Source organism: Sus scrofa, chromosome 8 (genome assembly GCF_054392235.1).
Source record: "Sus scrofa isolate SSC_HxYL_T2T_F1_AM1 chromosome 8, Sscrofa_HxYL_maternal_Yorkshire_Landrace_v2.0, whole genome shotgun sequence".
NCBI classification, from domain to species: domain Eukaryota; kingdom Metazoa; phylum Chordata; class Mammalia; order Artiodactyla; family Suidae; genus Sus; species Sus scrofa.
Window position 1 is genome coordinate 106,005,398 of NC_139390.1, and position 19,534 is coordinate 106,024,931.

General features: G+C 35.7%; 2 long non-coding RNA genes across 4 annotated transcripts in view; one reads left to right on the forward strand and one right to left on the reverse strand.

Moving 5' to 3' along the window:
- Nucleotides 1–19,534, forward strand: part of LOC106504728 (uncharacterized) — a 689,957-nt gene that overhangs the window by 228,779 nt on the left and 441,644 nt on the right. The window contains exons 5-6 of one of the 3 annotated variants that reach the window (XR_014813075.1): nt 151–266; nt 4,826–5,787. The exons of the other annotated variants lie outside the window; for them this stretch is intronic. This is a non-coding gene — a long non-coding RNA (uncharacterized LOC106504728). Of the gene's footprint in view, nt 1–150; nt 267–4,825; nt 5,788–19,534 lie in introns of those variants that run through there. 3 annotated transcript variants of the gene reach the window in all.
- Nucleotides 1–19,534, reverse strand: part of LOC146400965 (uncharacterized) — a 79,910-nt gene that overhangs the window by 45,126 nt on the left and 15,250 nt on the right. The window contains exon 2 of the long non-coding RNA XR_014813082.1: nt 19,148–19,216. This is a non-coding gene — a long non-coding RNA (uncharacterized LOC146400965). The remainder of the gene's footprint in view (nt 1–19,147; nt 19,217–19,534) is intronic.

Below are 19,534 nucleotides of genomic sequence, written 5' to 3' on the forward strand. Positions count from 1 at the left end.
TTTCTCATCTTAGGAAGAAAATATTCTAACTCCACAATAACAAAAATATGATCCTACCTTCAAATTCTACATAATAAAAATTTCATTTATAGTTAACTTAGCCCTTTTGAAATACCAGATGTTTTAAATTCTGTATGTTATTTATTTCAGGATGCGATTTCGTAAAAGCAAATTTATATTATTCTTTTGACTTGATGACACTGATTTGTTGGAATATCTTAGTAACTTGTTAAAAAAGAGAATGTGTAAACTGCTAGAGGAATCAAGTAAGTATAAAATTTACTTTAAATTAGCAAACCAATGTATACTGTACCTTGTAAAAAATGTAAGAACTATTATAGAAATTTTAGTTTTAACTTTTGACTCATCAATTCATTATTTATTCAATTACTAAATATCTACTATGTGCTAAGTTGTGCTGTTTTGTCCATTCCTATGAGACTCTGAGCTTTAAATTAAATATCTTTCCATTGACTGAAGTGGCAAACCCTAAACCAGTGTCTTAAAATAGGATAATGAGGAAATTTGATAACATCACTTTTTTTTCATTGAAGTACAGTTGAGATAATTTCACTTTTAAGGGTGTCTCTGACTGTTAATAGCAAGCCCAGAAAGTACTTAGGTTAAAAATTGTGTTTAAGATGATCTTAAGATAGCAGTACTTTATTACCTAAGCCAGAACTTAATCTTTTTCTGAAATCTCTATTTTCAATAAATCAGCAATTGACTAGATCCCACTTAACAATGTTCAGTTTAGTGTAAGGGTGAGGACTCTGAATATGCCCTTACTCCCACCCTTCATAGGGCCCTATCAAAACCAGTTACAGAGTAAATCTGATGACTCATACAGTAGAGTGGTTTTATTTTTATTTTTTTAAAGCATCATGAGACAAATTTCAGTCACTAGGAATTATCCTGGGTATTATTCTTTTTTTTTTTTTTCTCATGTTCTCATATTTTATTTCAAAAAATGTTTTACTTTTTCTTGAAAGGTCCCTGCAGCCCTTTGAAATTCCCAGAAAGTAACCATAGAATGTTCATACCAATGATAATAATAATAATATGTTTCTACTTTAAGAATATACAGATTGAAAACTTCATGTAAATTTTAATGCTATTATAATTGGCTTAATTCTTTTTTTTTTTTAAGGTTTTTTTTTTTTTTTGTCTTTTTGTCTTTTTGTCTTTTTGTCTTTTTTAGGGCCGCACCAGAGGCATATGGAGTTTCCCAGACTAGGTGTCTAATTGGAGCTATTGCTGCCAGCCTACACCACAGCCACAGCAACACCAGATCCGAGCCGCATCTGTGACCTACACCACAGCTCGTGGCAATACCAGATCCTTAACCCACTGAGCAAGGCCAGGGATCAAACCACAACCTCATGGTTCCTAGTCAGATTCGTTTCTGCTGCACCACGACGGGAACTCCAGTTGGGTTAATTCTTAACTGATTCTATTAGTTTTATCCAGCCTGTTAGGTATATTTTCTTATACATGGAATTCATAAGTCTTCAAGGTAATTCCCCTTTATGTATTTGCAAATCATCAGCTATTAAATGAATAACGATTGCTGAGAGACAATTAATGTAGACCAAAAAGAAAACTAAAGAATCTCTGACCTATAAACATTCCAGATAAACCCACTATTATTAATTCCTTACAAGCTGATTTTGTTAGCATAAAGTAAGAAAAATATTTTTTTGACAATTTAAAAACAATTCTTACATTTTTCTGTATTCTTCTCTCATCCCATCTGACCAAGTTTCTTCTAAATAATATGGTATTCTCTGTCTCCCCTAATCCCAGTTTATTCAGAAGTACCATCTTCTAAATTGTGCAGGTGTGGGGCAGTATGCGGCAGTTGGGGCAGGTCCTGGGAGGCAGTAGAAAACACTTTGGTGTGAAGCAGTGTTGGCGAACCCAAGAGCTGACACTTGAAGTCAACACCAAAATTACATTAACTCAATCATCTCTCTGTTAATAAAATATTACTGGGGTAAAAAAAAAGCCCTCTGTAATAGCGATAAAATTCAAGAATATATCTTCTTTCCAGCATCTAATTGAGTTATAAAATATCGGTTAAAAAAAAAAGGAATCTAGACCAGACATTGATAGAATAACCCCTTTTATGTGAAAAAAACAAGGGCCAGTTTGTTTTAATTCATTTATCAAAGATAGAAAAATGAATGGGGAAACAGAGACCATAGTTCAATACAGTTAATGCCAACTTGTAGCTGTAGTTCATTTGGGAGTAAATAGTAAATCTAAAAGCTCGTCAAAAAGTAGTTTCATGGAAAGAACATGTGAGGATGCAATGCTGTGGACCATAACCCCTATGAATCTTAAACTGAGAAGAGAACATGTAGAATTCAATATTTATGTTAACTTGCTGACACAGCGCTTCAGAACACTGAAGCAAACCACTTGATGTTGGTTGTCAATTGGCAGCTTTGTAAGGAAAGGCGAAACTGGAATGCTTTCACATTTGCCTTTTCCTTTCTTTGCACTAAACAGATAAGCACTAAAAGCAATTTAGAAGGGAATGGCATAATAAAACAGCAGGTATTTGTGTTGATTTCTCAGGTAAACATCCATAACTGGTAAAGGGTACTTACAACAAGAAGTCACTTCCCATTCAGCATCAATATCCTACTTCAATTGGACGACCAAAGCTCATTCCACAGGACTACTGACACTGGGTCCAAACACATTTGTCCTTCCCAAGGTTTATAGAGGCCTGCCAAGCAGTGTGAGACCACGTTTTATGGCAGCAATTGCTTTTTTTTTTGGTTGTAAACAGCAGAATCTGCAAGAGTTCTTAAAATACTGCTCCCCACAACCATGCCAAGAACCAACTGGGTAGTTATTCCACTGTTGGCCTTTCAACTTGTTAGTAGTAAACTAGCTATTGTGCAAGTGTTATGGCTTTGCATTCTACAGTTACATAGAAGGCTAATGCAGCAGCAACTTTCCATATTCAGACTTCTGTATTCTGTGTCAGATGTTTCTTTTACTCTCATATTCTTGTCAATCGTAGTTAAATGACCATGATCAGTTTGAACAGTTGACAATCAAACCATCAGTACTGAAGTTAGAATACTAGGCAAAGTTACTCTCTTCTAATTTCTGATGAAGGAAGAAAAATAAGATCAGAAGAGATAATTGCTGTAAAACTGGAATGAGTCAAATCATTACTATAAATGTCACCCAGACAAAAAGGAAAGGATTTTCTGTTAAGTTCAAACAATGAACCCTATTTTTCCCAATGCTAGAGTCATTTCAATGAATGGAAGAGATGTTGTTGCTCTTTTTCACGAGAGACTAATTGAGTCAACTAATAATAAGATGTATTTAATTGCTGACTTTAGGAGTCCAAAAAAGCGAACGTATTGCTGCTTCACCATCCAAGAAACTTAGTCATTCAAAAGTGAGGTTGAATAGTTTCATTTTTCCATATCAATGCATCACAATTTCCACAGTAACACAAAACATTTGTCATTTCCTAACTTCCCTCAGTCACCTGCCCCAAAGCCAAGAGGACATAGCCTTCTCCATTTCCTACCTCATTACTCACCATATATATATATATGCCTGACTTTGCAATTCATTCTTAACTTTCCATAAATTATCAGAGGCATAATAAACAGGCTTTTAACAGAAGGAAAGCTCAGAAATAGAAATGAGTAAAACACTTCATTCTATCTTTTTCCATATGTTAAAAGAAGCACATCTTGAAAAATCCAAGTGGTTAGCATATAAAATATCTGATTATATATTTTTCATGATCAAGAAGTAATATTAATTTTATGTTCTTTTTCTTTCTCAGAGGTATTTATTTTAGATTGTTTCTTTTAGAAAAAAAAAATCACTTTCAAAGCTCAAAGAGAATTATCCAAATTTTATCCCAGTTCAATGACTGTGAGATATGGCAGTATATTTTCATTAGTCACACAAATTTGCTCAACATCTGTTTTGGAATTCTCATTTAAACAGCATTAAATTTCAAATCAGGTATGTAAGCTATTGGCAAAAGATTCTCTTTGGAATTTTAAGTAGTAGATAATATGGCTTTATTTAAAGAAAAATATTATTGAGGTATAAATAAATTTACTATGCACACTTTTGTGAACAAGATTTAAGACATTTCAGAAATAATTTAAAATCTTTATTATATCAGTCATTAAGTTAAGCCTCTGTTATGTGACGAGGACAATTCTAAGTATACTTCTAGGCTATGTAGAAATTTTCTAAGATGTACCTAGTCTCAGAGAGTTTTAAATAAATCAATTTCTAGATCTTTAGGTTTTGTATATACCTTATCCTAAACTCTATTGGACTGGAAATCTACCTGTGACGGATGGATATATAGCTGCAATTGTTCATTTCTTGCTTTCTAAAAGAAAGCTGTATTTCACACTCATATTGGATCTTATCAGAATGCCTGCCTTGGTGTAAACAAACTCCAAGGCACTAATCAAACAGGGCAATTTAAAATACTGGAGTCAATGTGAGAAATTACATTTCTAAAATACTGGGGAAATGAAGTCTCTGGCAATCAGGAGATTTAGAGTCTGAAACTTATTGATGGTGTGGTCCTAAGATAAAACCCCATAGATGTTACCCAGGATCTTGTTATAAATGCACATTCTCAGGCCCTGTTGTGTGAATGTCAAGGTCCCCAAGTGACTCCTCTGTGCATTGAAGTTCATTACACACTGGTTTATAATTTTTGTTTGTTTGCAATGAGAAGGAAAGACTAGCTGTCAGTTTATCATTAAAAGTAATGTTTGATGTTTGATTATTACATGGTTTTTTTGTCTTACAGAGTTTTGAAAATCATTAATATTGCTATCTTTTGCAAGTTCTGGTTATAATGAAAAGTTTGAATTGCATCTTAACAAATGTGAGGAGACATATAAGTTTTAAAGTCATTTAAAGACTACATGAGCAAAAATTATGAAGACTATTGCTCTAATCCTGCCTCCCCACTGTCAAAAAAAGGCCAATCTAGGACTCTTAGACAAGAACATCATGAGGATGATGCCTGAGAAACAGATCCTGGCAACAGAAGACGGCGAACAGATGTTTCACATCAAATGGTAATCAGTCAGCCCATTGATTCTCAATCCACATCCACATACCAAAAATACATAGTTACACAGTTGTTGTTGTTGTTGTTGTTTTTTTTAAATAAAACTGGGTCTCATGTCCACAATTCTGAGAAAAGATCTGAGGTAGAGACCCAGCATCTCCCGCAGGAAGTTCAGGCTAGGGGTCAAATTGGAGCTAAAGCTGATGGCCTATAGCACAGCCCCAGCAACTCGGGATCCGAGTCACTTCTATGGACCTACACCACAGCTCAGGGCAACTCTGAGTGAGGCCAGGGATTGAACCAGAATCCTCATGGATACCAGTTGGATTAGTTTCCACTGAACCACAACAGGAACTCCCAAGCATCTGTGTTTCTTTCTTTTTTTGTCTTTTGCCTTTTTTTTTTTTTTTTTTTTTTTTTTAGGGCTGCACTAATGGCATAAGGAGGTTCCCAGGCTAGGGGTCTAATCAGAACTGTAGCTACTGGCCTACCCACAGCTACAGCAATGTGGGTTCCGAGTTTCATCTGCAATCAGCAGACAGCTCATGGCAACGCTAGATCCTTAACCCACTGAGCAAGGCCAGGGATTGAACCCACAACCTCATGCTTCCTAGTTGGATTCATTTCCACTGCACCACCATGGGAACCTGTATTTCTAAGTAGCTCTCAGATGATCCAGATGGACAGTAAAGAAGGTCAGTATTTCCCTAGATCTCTCTCTCCTCTCATCTGGTGGGCTGAAAAATTGATCAGAGATAACTGAGCTTCTTTCCAGAACTGAGACATGTTTGATGTAATCCATCTAGGGCAGGTATCTTTATTTCTGCTAACACTGTCTGTCTTCTAGGTGTTTCTAACTAAACAGAAAGAGAGGAGTCAAGAAATATTTTTCATTCAGTCAATAGGAAGGAAGGGTTTTCCTGTAACTCTAGGGGTGGAACAGGCTTCAGGGTTGTGTGGAGAACAAATAAGAAATTTTGGAAATATTGAGGTGGTTATTGGACATGTACATGGAGATGTTGAGTTGGATATTTCAAGTGGATCTATCAGTCTAAATTTCTGTTATTTATAAAAATATGAATCTGAGGGTCTTTTTCATATAAATGTTATTCAGTTTAAGATTTGGATGAGGTTTCCAAGGAAATGAGTGTAGCTAAAAAGAGCACAGCTCCTAAGACTAATTCATGGTTGACTCTGGTAACATGTTGTGAAATTCGATAATTTAGCTTTTGTTCTTGTCTTTGCAAACCTTTCAGGAACATTTTAACCTGATAGTCCTCTCCTCTCTGTCTTCCTCCTAAAGTATGTTTTTCTTTTATATTTTTAGAAATTCATTTGTCTGATTTGTCTTTCTTTACAATCATTTTTTGATGGCTCCAAATCTTGTGCTTAAATATTAGTGAACTATAGGGTCTAGTCTGTTTGTGCTCATCTGTCTCTGTATTTGTCCCCCTCACTTTCTGTTCCTACACACACACACACACACACACACACACACACAATCTCCTTGATAATTTTCGACAAATATTTACTGAACACATTGTATATCAGCAACTCTTCTAAGATCTGAAATACTGCAGTAGACAAACAAAATCCCAGCCATAGGAAAGCTTATTCTAATAGAGAAGAAAGATAACAAAGAATATTAATAAAGTATTTAGCATTTTAGATGGTAAGAAGACCATTTGAGAAAACTAGGACACAGAAAAATTTATAAAATCTCAAAGCTTGTAATAATTAGAGCAATGTATTGAAACATACCTAACATATAAAAATCCATGATGCAAAAAAAAAAAAAAACCCTCACTCATTTCAGAGGTTTCTAACACAATCACATATTAGAAAAATTGTTGAAGAAAAGCAAAGAATTCATCATTTATCTTGCCTTATCTGTAAAAGCTACATTTCAGGGAAACCCAAATATTTGGTGAGGGAAAAAAAAAATGTATTCTTAGAGAATAACTCCAACTTGTAAATGTCAAAAAAGTGATCTAATTAGAAAATTACTATTTTGCAGCAAAGGGTGACAGACTTTATCTGGAAAATGGTCATAATGCTAAAGAAATTAGGTGCAAAATTGAGAATTTTACAATGGATTATTCAAGCTGACAACACCTGGACAAAACAATTGATTTAATATCATTACACATCCCCTGATGTCAGAGAAGTTGTACACAGAATTACCTATGAAGTATTCTTGCCAAAATAATTGAATCAGAATCCAGTCAAGGCTTCTAGATATAAAAAGCCTTTTACAGATAATACAAAAGACAGAAAAACATAAAGGACAATACAAGCATACACTCAGTTAAATCAATAAAGTGGATTCTTACTAGGATCCTGGATAAATAAACAAATTATAAAAAGGTATTTTGGAGGCAAATAAGAACTTTGTTTCCTGAGAGCTATGTAATGCTAAGAAATTATTGTTGCATTTTTTAGGAATGATAAGTAACTCTGGTTATTTTTCTAAGTATCCATAATACGATTCAACAATGCTTCACTGATCTTTGCCATCTTGTTTACTTTAGGTGCCAAGGTCTTTATTTTATTTTTCTTTAATATACACTCACGGCATAAAGAAGTTCCCAGGCCAGGGATGGAAATTGAGCCACAACTGTGATCCATGCCACAGCTGTGGCAACACCAGGTCCTTAATAGTCTGTACCACAGTGGGAACTCCAAATGCCAGTATCTTTAAATTGAGATAGTTTAAAGGAAATATAAGATATCACAGTTTAAATATTAAAAAAAGAGACAGAGGGAAGGAGGGAGGAAAGGATGAAGGAAGGAGGAAACAGAAAAGAAAGATTTAAGAGGTTCATTTCTAGGGCAATGAATGTAGTATTTGATGAAACGTTATTTGCAGAATATAATAGCCCACAGAGAGTATTTATGAATTATAATTTTAAGGTTTGAGAACTATATTAGAAAACTAAAATGTGGAGATAGGATTAAGATGGCAAAATAGAAGAACTAGAGCTCACCTTCTCTCATAAAAACAGCAAAATCACAACCAAATGCTGAACAACCTTCAACCAAATGGACTGGAAACTCAAAAAGAGAGCCTATGGCAGAAGACAAAGAGGAGGCCACATCAAGAGGTAGGAGGGGTGATTACATTACATTCCCATAATTGCAGGTGGGAAGCCCAGAGATTGGAAAGTAACTATCACAGAGACTCACCCAAAGGAGTGAGAGTTCTAAGCCCCACATCAGGTTCACATGCCTGGGGATCTGGTGTTGGGAGAAAGAGACTCCAGGGCATCTGGCATTGAAGGCCAGTGGGGCTTGTACACAGGAGGACTGAGGGAAATGGAGACTGCATTCTTAAAGGCTCACACAGGCTTTCATGTGCACTGGGTCCCAGGGAAAAACAGAAACTCCATAGGAATCTGTGTCAGACCTGACTGCAGTTCTTGAAGGATCTCCTGGGAAAACAGGGGGTAACTGTGGCTTGTTGTGGGCGAAGGACAATGGAGACAAAGCTCTTGGGAATATTCACTAGCATGTGTTCCTCTAGAGGTGGGCATTTTGGGAAAATGTGGACCCACCCATCAGCACTGAGAACCACCAGGCCAAACAATAATCCAGGTGGGATCACAGCCCCACCCATCACTAAACAGGCTATGAAAAGAACACCCAGGCACACAGCCATCTTTAATCTCTCCAGAGACAAAGCCCTAACCACCAGAGGGATAGGAGTCAACCACAAGGGGGGCAGACACCAAAAGTAAGAAATGCTGCAACTCCATTGTCTGCAAAGAGGAGACCACACCAAAAACCTGTAAAAATGAAAAGGCAGAGGACTAAAACTAAGATAAAGGAACAAGAAAAAACCCAGAAAAACAGCTAAGTGATCTGAGATAATTGGCCTCCAGGAAAAAGACTTTAGACTGATCATGCTGGAGATGCTGAAAGACACTGGAAATAAACGAGGCAAAGACTGATAATTTACAGGAAATAATGAGCAAAGAAATACAAGATTTAAAACTTAAGCAAGCAGAGATGCAAAATACAATAAACAAAATAAAAAATTCATTCACAGCAACCAACTGCAGAATCCAGGAGGCAGGAGAATTAATAAGCGAGGTGGAGGGGAGACTAGTGAAAATCACTGATGTGGAACAAAAAAGAGAAAAAAGATTGAAAGGAAATGAAGACAGTCTCAGAGAATTCTGGGGCAACGTTAAACACACCAACATCTGTATTATAGGGGTGTCAGAAGGAGAATACAGAGAGAAAGGGACAGAAAAAATATTTGAAGAGATAATAGCCAAAAACTTCCCTAACATGGGAATGGAACCACTCACTCAAATCCAGGAAGTACAATGAGTACCATATAAAATAAACACAAGGAGGACCACCCCGAGACACATATTAATCCAACTGACCAAAATTAAAGACAAAGAGAAAATACTGAAAGCAGCTAGGGAAAAGAAACAAATAACGTACAAAGGGAACCCTGATAAGGTTATCAGCAGATTTTTCAGCAGACACTCTGAAGGCAAGAAGGGAGTGGCATGATATACTTAACGTGATGAAGGGAAAAAACCTCCAACCAAGATTACTTTATCCAGCAAGGCTTTCATTCGGATTTGAAGGAGAAATCAAAAGCTTTACAAACAAGCAAGCAAAAGCTAAGAGAATTCAGCACCACTAAACCAGCTTTACAGCAAATACTAATGGAACCTCCCTAGGCAGAAAAGAAAAGGACACAACTAAAACCAACAATACCACAAATGATAAGGCTCACCAGTAAAGGCATATATACAGTAAAGGTAGGAAATCGTCCACACACAATTATGCTACCCAAATCAGAAATCGTGAGAAGAGGAGGGAACAAATGCAGGACAGTGGAGATAACACTTGCAATTAAGACACCAACAACTTAAAACAATCTAGTATACATATATAGACTCCTGTACCAAAACTTCAGGGTAACTGCAAACTAAAATCTACAATTGATATATACACAAACAAAAAAGAAAAATCAACTCAAATACAACACTATAAACAGTCATCAAACCACAAGAGGAGAGAACAACAGAAGAAAGGAAGAAAAAAAGAGCAACAAAAACAAATCCAAAGCAATTGATAAAATGGCAATAAGAACATACATATGAATAATGACCTTAAATGTAAATGGATAAATGCCCCAACCAAAACACATAGACTGGCTGAATGGATACAAAAACAAGACCCCATATATATGCTGTTTTCAATAGACGCACTTCACTTCTAGGGACAAATACAAATTGACAGAGGATGGAAGAAAATATTCCATGCAAATGGGAATCAAAAGAAAGCTAGAGTAGCAATACTCATCTCAGACAAAATAGACCTTAAAGAACATTACAGGAGACAAGGAAGGACATTACATAATGATTAAAGGATCAATCCAAGAAGAAGATATAACAATTTTAAATATCTCTGCACCCAACATAGGATCACTACAATATATAAGGCAACTGCTAACAACCTTAAAAGGAGAAATTGACAATAACACAGTAATAAGAGTAGACTTTGTCACCCCGTTACAACAATGGAGAGATCATCCAGACAGAAAATCAACAAGGAAACACAGGCCCTGAATGATGCATTAGAGCAGAGAGACTTAATAGGTGTTTATAGGACATTCCATCCAAAAGCAACAGTATACACATTTTTCTCAAGTACACACAGAACATTCTCTAGGATTGATCACATTCTGGGCCACAAATCAAGCCACAGTAACTTTAAGGAAATTGCAATAATATCAAACATCTTTTCCAACCAAAATGCTATATGCTGGAAATCAACAACAAGGAAAAAACTGCAAAAAACACAAATAGGCAAAGACTAAACAACATGCTACTAAACAACCAAAGGATCACTGAAGAAATCAAAGAGGAAATTAAGGAATACCTAGAAATAAATGACAACAAAGACACAACATTCCAAAACCTATGGGATGCAGCAAAAGCAATTCTAAGAGGAAAGTTTATAGCAATACAAGCCTACCTCAGGAAAAAAGAAAAAGCTCAAATGAACAACTTAACTTTATATTTAAAGTAGCTAGACAGGGAAGAAAGACAAGATCTAAAATTAGCAGAAGGAAAGAAATCATAAATATCAGAGCAGAAATCAATGAAATAGAAATGAAGAAAACCATAGAAAAGATCAATGAAACCAAAAATTGGTTCTTTGAAAAGGTCTATAAAATTCATAAACCTTTAGCCATATTTATCAAGAAAAAAAGAGAGAGAAATCAAATCAATAAAATTAGAAATAAGGTGAAGTTACAATAGGCATCACAGAAATACAAAGGATCATAAGAGACTTCTATATGCAACTGTATGGCAATAAAATGGAAAATCCAGAAGAAATATACAAATTTTTCCTTAGAAAAGTACAATCTTCCAAGACTAAACCAAGATGAAATAGAAAAGATGAACAGACCAATCCCAAGTACTGAAATTGAAATGGTGATTTTAAAAAATTTCAACAAACAAAAGTCCAGGACCAGATGGCTGCACAGGCAAATTCTATCAAACATTTAGAGAAGCACTAACATCTATCCTTCTGAAACTATTCCAAAAAATTTCAGAGGAAGAAACACTCCCAAACTCATTCTAGGAGGCCACTATCACCCTGATACCAAAACCAGACAAAGGAATCACAAAAAAGAAAATTACAAGCCAATCTCACTGATGAATATACATGCAAAAATCCTCAACAAAGTACTAGCACACTGAATCCAACAACACATTGAAAGGATTGTACATCCTAATCAAGTGAGATTTGTCCCAGGGATGCAAGGATTCAATATTTGCAAATCAGTGTGATACACCACATTAAAAAACTGAAGAATGAAAACCATATGATCCTCTCAAAAGATGCAGAAAAAGCCTTTGACAAAGTCCAACCTCCATTTCTGATAAAAACCCTTCAGAAAATGGGCATAGAGGGAACCCACCTCAACAAAATAAAGGCCATATATGACAAACCCAGAGCTAACATCATTCTTAATGGTGAAAAGCTGAAAGAATTCCCACTGAGATCAGAAAGAAGACAAGGACGTCTGCTCTCCCACTACTATTCAACATAGTTTTGGAAGTCCTAGCCATGGCAATCAGAGAAGAAAAAGAAATAAAAGGAATTCAAATTCGAAGGGAAGAAGTAAACTATCACTATTTGAAGATGACATGACACTATACCTAGAAAATCTTAAAGATGCTACCAGAAAACTATTAGAGCTCATCAATGAATTTGGCAAAGTGGCAGGATACAAAATTAATAGACATAAATCGAATACATTTCAATAATAACAGCTAAAGATCAGAAAGAGAAATTAAGGAAGTAATCCCGTTCACCATCACATGCAAAAGAATAAAATACCTAGGAGTAAACCTACTTAAAGAGACAAAAGACCTGTACTCTGAAAACTATAAGCTACTGATGAAAGAAATAAAAGATGGCACAAACAGATGGAAAGACATACCATCCTCTTGGATTGGAAGAGTCAATACTATCAAAATGACTATACTACCCAAGGCAATTGACAGATTCAATGCAACCAGTATCAAACTACCAGGGACATTTCCCACAGAACTTGAACAAAATATTTTAAAGTTTGTTTGGAAGCACAAAAGACCCATAATAGTCAAAGCCATCCTGAGAAAGAAAAATGGAGCTGGAAGAATCAGACTCCCTGGCCTCAGACAATACCACAAATCTACAGTCATCAAAACCATATTGTACTGGCACAAAGACAGAAATATGGATCAGTGGAACAAGATAGAAAGCCCAGAATTAAACCCACACACCTACAGCCAAGTAATCTATGACAAAGGAGGCAAGAATATACAATGGAGAAGACAGCCCCTTCAATAAGTGGTGCTGGGAAAACTGGACAGCCACATGTAAAAGAATGAAATTAGAACACTCCTTAACACCATACACAAAAATAAACCCCAAATGGATTAAAGACCTAGATATAAGACCAGATACCATAAAACTCTTAGAGGAAAGCACAGGCCAAACACTCTCCAACATAAACCACAGCAACATCTTAGATCCACTTCTTAGAGTAATGACAATAAAAACAAAAATAAACAAATGGGACCTAATCAAACTTAAAAGCTTCTGTACAGCAAAGGAAACCCTAAACAAAATGAAAAGACAACCCACAGAATGGGAGAAAATATTTGCAAATGAATTGACTGACAAGGGATTAATATCCAAAGTTTATAAACACCTCCTACAGCTCAATATCAAAAATCAAACAACTCCACCCAAAAATGGGCAGAAGATCTAAACAGACAATTCTCCAAAGAAGACATACAGATGGCCAAAAAAACACATGAAAAGATGTTCAACATCACTCATTATTAGAGAAATGCAAATCAAAACCACTATGAGATACCACCTTACACCAGCCAGAATGGCCATCATCAAAGTCTACAAACAATAAATTCTGGAGACAGTGTGGAGAAAAGGGAACCCTATCACACTGTTGGTGGGAACATAAATTGGTGCAACCACTGTGGAAAACAGTATGGAAATTCCTCAGAAAACTAAAAATAGAATTAGCATTTGACACAGCAATCCCACTCCTGGGCATCTATCCAGAGAAAACCATGACTCAAAAAGACTCATGTACTCCAATGTTCACTGCAGCACTCTATACAATAGGCAAGACATGGAAACAACCTATGTGTCCATCAACAGAGGAGTGGATAAAGAAGTGGTACATATACACAGTGGAATATTACTCAGCCATTAAAAGGAATAAAGTAATGGCATTTGCAGCAATATGGACGGACTTAGTAATTATCATGCTAAGTGAAATCAGTCAGACAGTGAGACACCAACATTGTATGCTATCACATATGTGGAATCTAAAAAAAAAAGACAATGAACTTCTTTGCAGAGCAGATACTGACTCACAGACCTTAAACAACCTATGGTTTCTAAATGACACAGGTTGGGGGATGAACTGGGGGTTTGGGATGGAAATGCAATAAAATTTGGTTGTGATGATTGTTGTACAACTATAATTGTAATAAAATTCACCGAGTGCTAAAAAAAGAAAAAAGAAAAAAAAAAACTAAAAAAAAAAAAAACTTAAAAAAATAAATATTAAAAAAGAGTTCTATGTGTACCTCTAAAAGAGAGAAGACCTTTTTCGGTTTTGTCATTATTGTATTTCTGAATTGTTAGCTAAAGAGTAGAACTTCAACAAAAAACATGTTTTCATCCATAACATTATCATTTCATAGACACATACCCCATTTCTCCAGCCGCCTGTACACAAGTTTCAGCTTGGCCTGAGGGATGGTACTGAATTCAGTGGGAGAGACAGTGACAAAAATGGTCTCTGATTGTCCTACCCCCTGGTAGTCACATCCATGTGTGGTGCCCTCCCCTTGAGTATGGCCTGGATTTAATGACTCATTTCTAATTAATAGAATATGGCAGAACTTCTCAGCTCAGATTACGAAAGTCTTGGGGCTTCTATTGTGGGTGTTTTGGTGTTCTCCCATTCTCTTGGAATTCTTGCTTCTAGACAAAGCCAGCTTCCATGACAGGAAGCAGCCCTGTAGAGAGATCCACGTAGGCAAGTCTGGAAGCAGATCTTCTGTGATCTGCTAAAAGCTCTGTGTGTAAGTTCTGAAGCAGATCCTCACCCAGTGGAAGCTTCAGATAATAGCAGTACCATCCAACTGATTGCTAGTCTGTGAGAGACAAGTCTAAGTAAGAACCACCTAGTTACATCACAGTGTGGGATTCCTGAGTGGGATTCTCTCCTTTCCTAGTTTCTACCTGTTACTAATCCCACCAGCACTGGCATATGTTCTCTTGTGGGAACTTCTCACTCATACTCTTATGTTTGCCTTAGATTTCACCCTATATTTATCTTGCTTCATTCCTTTCCCTTCCTTTTCTACTTTTGTTTACCCATACCACCTACTTACTTTTAGTCTGCCTTTAAGATTGTAAAATCACTTTAAAATGATAATGTAAGCTGTTCAGAAAACATTACAGCCCTTATTATAGTAATATCAATGTTTTCTGCCCCAGTGATGACCAATCTAACTACCTGACAACAGAATAATAGAGGGTAAATATTTCACACCTCTGTGCTAGTCAGGCAAGTCATTGTCTTCTCAGAGATGAAAGAGGTTATCACTTCTTTGAGTCTTTGGGGATAAAAGGGGGTAATTTAACAGATTTTTTTTTTATTCTGGATGTGTCATAACTCTAGCTCTTAGCTAGCACATGGGGATTGCTCAGTCATAAAGCTAAATCAAGATGTAATTGGGGAGAAATATGAAACTATTTGCTCTTTGGTTCAATGCTATAGAAACTAACTTACAGGATGTGCTTCGTAAAGAAAATAATTTCCCAACAGTGACAGCATTGGCATAGCTATGTTATTTCACAACATTCCACTACAATTTGTTTAAAATAAAATCAGAGTCATGATTATACAGCATCAAATTGAATGATACATCCATTTTCAGGAAAAGTGGGACTAGAGAGTCCATACAGACAAAGCAGAGCCAATAGAGGAAGGAGATGGGGTAAATGGATCAGTTCTATCACCACTGTTGTTGTCACCATCATTACGAAGAGCTTTATCAATGACAAATGCTCTTCTAAGCAATCTACACTCTCAATTCTTTTAATTCCCTTAGAAGTCTATGAGGTAGGTACTACCATTATCCCCACTTTTAACACGAAGAAAATAAGACAGAGAAACTAACACATGCAGAGTTCATGTTCTTTATTCCTACACAATACTTAATACTCTTTTTAAAGTAGTATTTGGCTTGCCTAAAATTACTGTTGTTATTACCAAACAAAGAACAAGGGAAATATCACAGAAGAGAACATGCCATGTATAGAAAGGCAGAAACACATAGAAACACATATACTATTTCTAATTAGTGGTACTTGTGTACTTGGAGGCCAAACAGGGAAAGCTTAGAGGTAGATGGGAACTTCAGTGTACTTGAACATGGAGGGTGGGGACCTGCACAGGGCCTGCAAAATTATTTGAATTTCATTTGTCTTCTTATAAAAAAATTAAGAAGTGGTTGAGAGGGAGTATAAATGACAGAGCAAGGTCCTAGCAGATATAGAGGAAATAGAAATTGCAAATACAAATAGACACTTCTGCCTCCAAACATGAGGCACAGACTTCCTCTGTAATGGTGGGAACAGGTGAGCTGTCTAGAAACTCCAGGGTGATGCTAGAGGGGCATCTGGGTGAAGGAAACCTGCCTGGGCAGTCCTGATTTCTCAGTAAGGTAGACAGAGTGGATCTTTGCTATCAGCACTCACACAGGATTGGACTTTGGAAGAGAGGAAACAGAGATGGAACACTGCAGCGACAGTGTTTGAGGGTGACATGTTAATAACAAATTTTGCTCTGGAGTTGGAGTGAGCTTAGTGTGAGCAATTCTGAGATGCTCCGGGAACTCTTTGACCTTCAGGTTTTCTTCCAGTAAATAACAATTTGCATGTATACTTTCTTTTAAAATAATCAAAATAATCTGTGATAGTGGTCAAGCTCCCAGAATACAATTCAAATACAGTGAACCCTATCATTAAAGCCACCAACAATGAGTATTTGTAGAATATATGCTTCACGCCTCCTACCCGAGACCTGTTACATTTTGTAATGGCTTGAAGCTGTGGTTTTCTACTTAATTCACCAGGAAGTTTTTTTCCTGTGTCTAATCCTTTGACAGTTGGGTAAGTATAACTTTGATCATGAGTCTAAGCTAAAGAGAAAGTGATGGCAAGTAACAGGAATATGGTTACAAAGTCAAATATCCTGGCTTGAACCCAAACTCTAACATTTACTCATTTTTTCATAATGGGCAGGTTAATGACTTCACTCATATGAGCTTCAATGTCTTTTAAAAAATGAAAATAGGCCTGGCAGAGTTTGTGAAATGGAATATATGAGGTGATGGAGGTGAAGGTTTCTGACACCTAAATAACATTAATAGAAGTTAATTAATGAGCTGTTTATCAATTTCCTCCTCAATTTTTCATATATAATTAATTTTTATGAGTCAAATCCTTTTGGAATAAAGTAGTGTATAAATAAGTAAATAGAAAACTTAGGTATATAAATCACATTTTACTTTTCAAATCCAATTGTGCTCCATCATATTTTACAATGAAAATATTTGAGTATTTAAGTAAATATTCAAATTTCAAAGCTACAGGAAAACCCAGGTTATATATAACATCTTCTATCTTACCGTCTTCAGATTTTGATATACAAAATCTGGTTTTACATTGCATAATTGATGTAAAATTTGATAAAATGGAAAAAAGTCTTAGGGCTGAATACAGTAACTTCAGGTGAATTGGTAAACAATTAAATAACTATTTTTCTCTCTAACGTCTATATAATTCACTTCTTATTTCATAAAGCATACCAAGTATTATGTGGGAACTTTATGTTTTATGAACTCATGAGTCCACTGAGCTAATAAGACCGGAATTCTAATGAGTTATAAACCTACTCAATTTAAATATGTCCACAAACCCTTCTCTCATACTGCCTCCTTTCTCCAGGGGCATGGCAGTTTTTACCCCCAAATACAAATCTAGTACTTTATTAGGTTATATTATGGTCTTGTGGTACCAAATAGGTTGAGTGAAAGAAGGAAATAAACCCCATATGTCACTTTACAAATGTATATATAAATATATATAATATACAGAATTTTATATATATAATATACATAATATATATAATATATATATTGTATATATTTATATATAAGAAGGAAATAATATTTAATACATAATAGTTATATATATAAGAAGGAAATAAACTGTATGCCTCACTTTACATATATATCACATATATGAAAAATCTTATATATTTACCTAGAACTACCTTATGCATTCGTACAGTAACATGTGTATATGTACATTCATGTACACACCTCACACACATATACCAACAAATTCATGGTTTGAAATCTTCACCTTTACACCCAAACTATAAGACTTCCTCAATATAAAGCACTTAACAAAATATCGAAATGGTTACTGAAAATAAATCATGCGTTCTTTAACCATGGACTATTAAATCAAGAGTATACTGATTTTAGAGTTTGTGAAAAGAGGAAGATGGAAGACCAATATAGCACAACTTATTTTTAATACATAGAACAAGGCCAGAGAACATGAGTGTCCATGCACCACATTTGTCACAGTGTGAACAACTTTCTCAATATTCTCACTATCACACACTTCTTTTCCTCTTTGGATTAAAAGGATAGCAAGACTCTACAGGGAGATCAATTGTTGAATGAGCAGCCTATAAGGAGAGGCAAGATTTTGCTCCTACTCTTTGGCCCTGCTTCCCCATGCTTCCCTCCCCTTGGCCCTGTTCTGGTCAAGTTTTTTATTGCCCAGGGCCATAGTTTCCTTATAAGTCTAATTTTTCTTCTTTTCTCTTTTTCATTAAGAGTTTGTTAATGTCAGTCCCATTCCATGTGTTATTCCAGCTTCTCAGATTTCCAGGAATAAAAAATGATGGGTTGAGACATAGGGAAGGTAAAAGAAGGGAAAGTAAGAAGTGCCATAAAGAATAAGCAAAGTGCCAAAAAATAAAAGATTCTAGTTTTTAAGTTTCCGAGGAGCAAAAGAGATTTTGCCAAGTCTTCTTGCCCAAGCATTATTGAAGAAGGGCATGCTTTGAATATGGTATTATGAAAGCAAGCTATTAGGTCCACTGTATAGATCATGCTCTGAATGCACATAAAGAAATCTTAAATGTCTTTCATGTTTCCTGAGACCCTTAGTTTGAAGTAGAACTTGAACAAATATTAATGAGGACCTGCTTGTACTGAGAATAGAGAAATAAACAAATATAAATCTCTATCCTCTCTAAGCTTAAAAAACATTGTTTTATTTATTTATGGAAAGAAATATTTAAAAATCCCAGTAAACAAAATCCTCCATATTTTGAACTCACCGTGGAGGGATAGTACACTGATCGTTTGGACATTTAGTAAGATAGAATAACAGACTCACCAACAAAGCCAAGGTCAGGTTCAGGGAAATAAAAAGAGGCACACTGTCAGTTCCATGTCTGGATAGGTTCTGAAAAAAGAAATGCCAATTCACAGAATGTCCCTTCACTATGCAAAGACCTCCAGCCAAAGACTCTAACCCACAAGTCCATGTGAACCTTTATGTTCTCCAGGAAATTCATTTCAATTAAGATTCACAAGAAAATATTCTTGTCTCTAAAACACAAGATAGTTAATTTTTCTGCTCTGTTAATATTTCCAACTTTCTTTTGCCACACAGTTACAATTAAACATAGAGGGTGTACTAGTTCTTGGTTTCTTAGACCATAAATTAAATCGGGACTGAATGTGTTTATTCTATAAACTTCTAATACACTGTGTGTTCCAT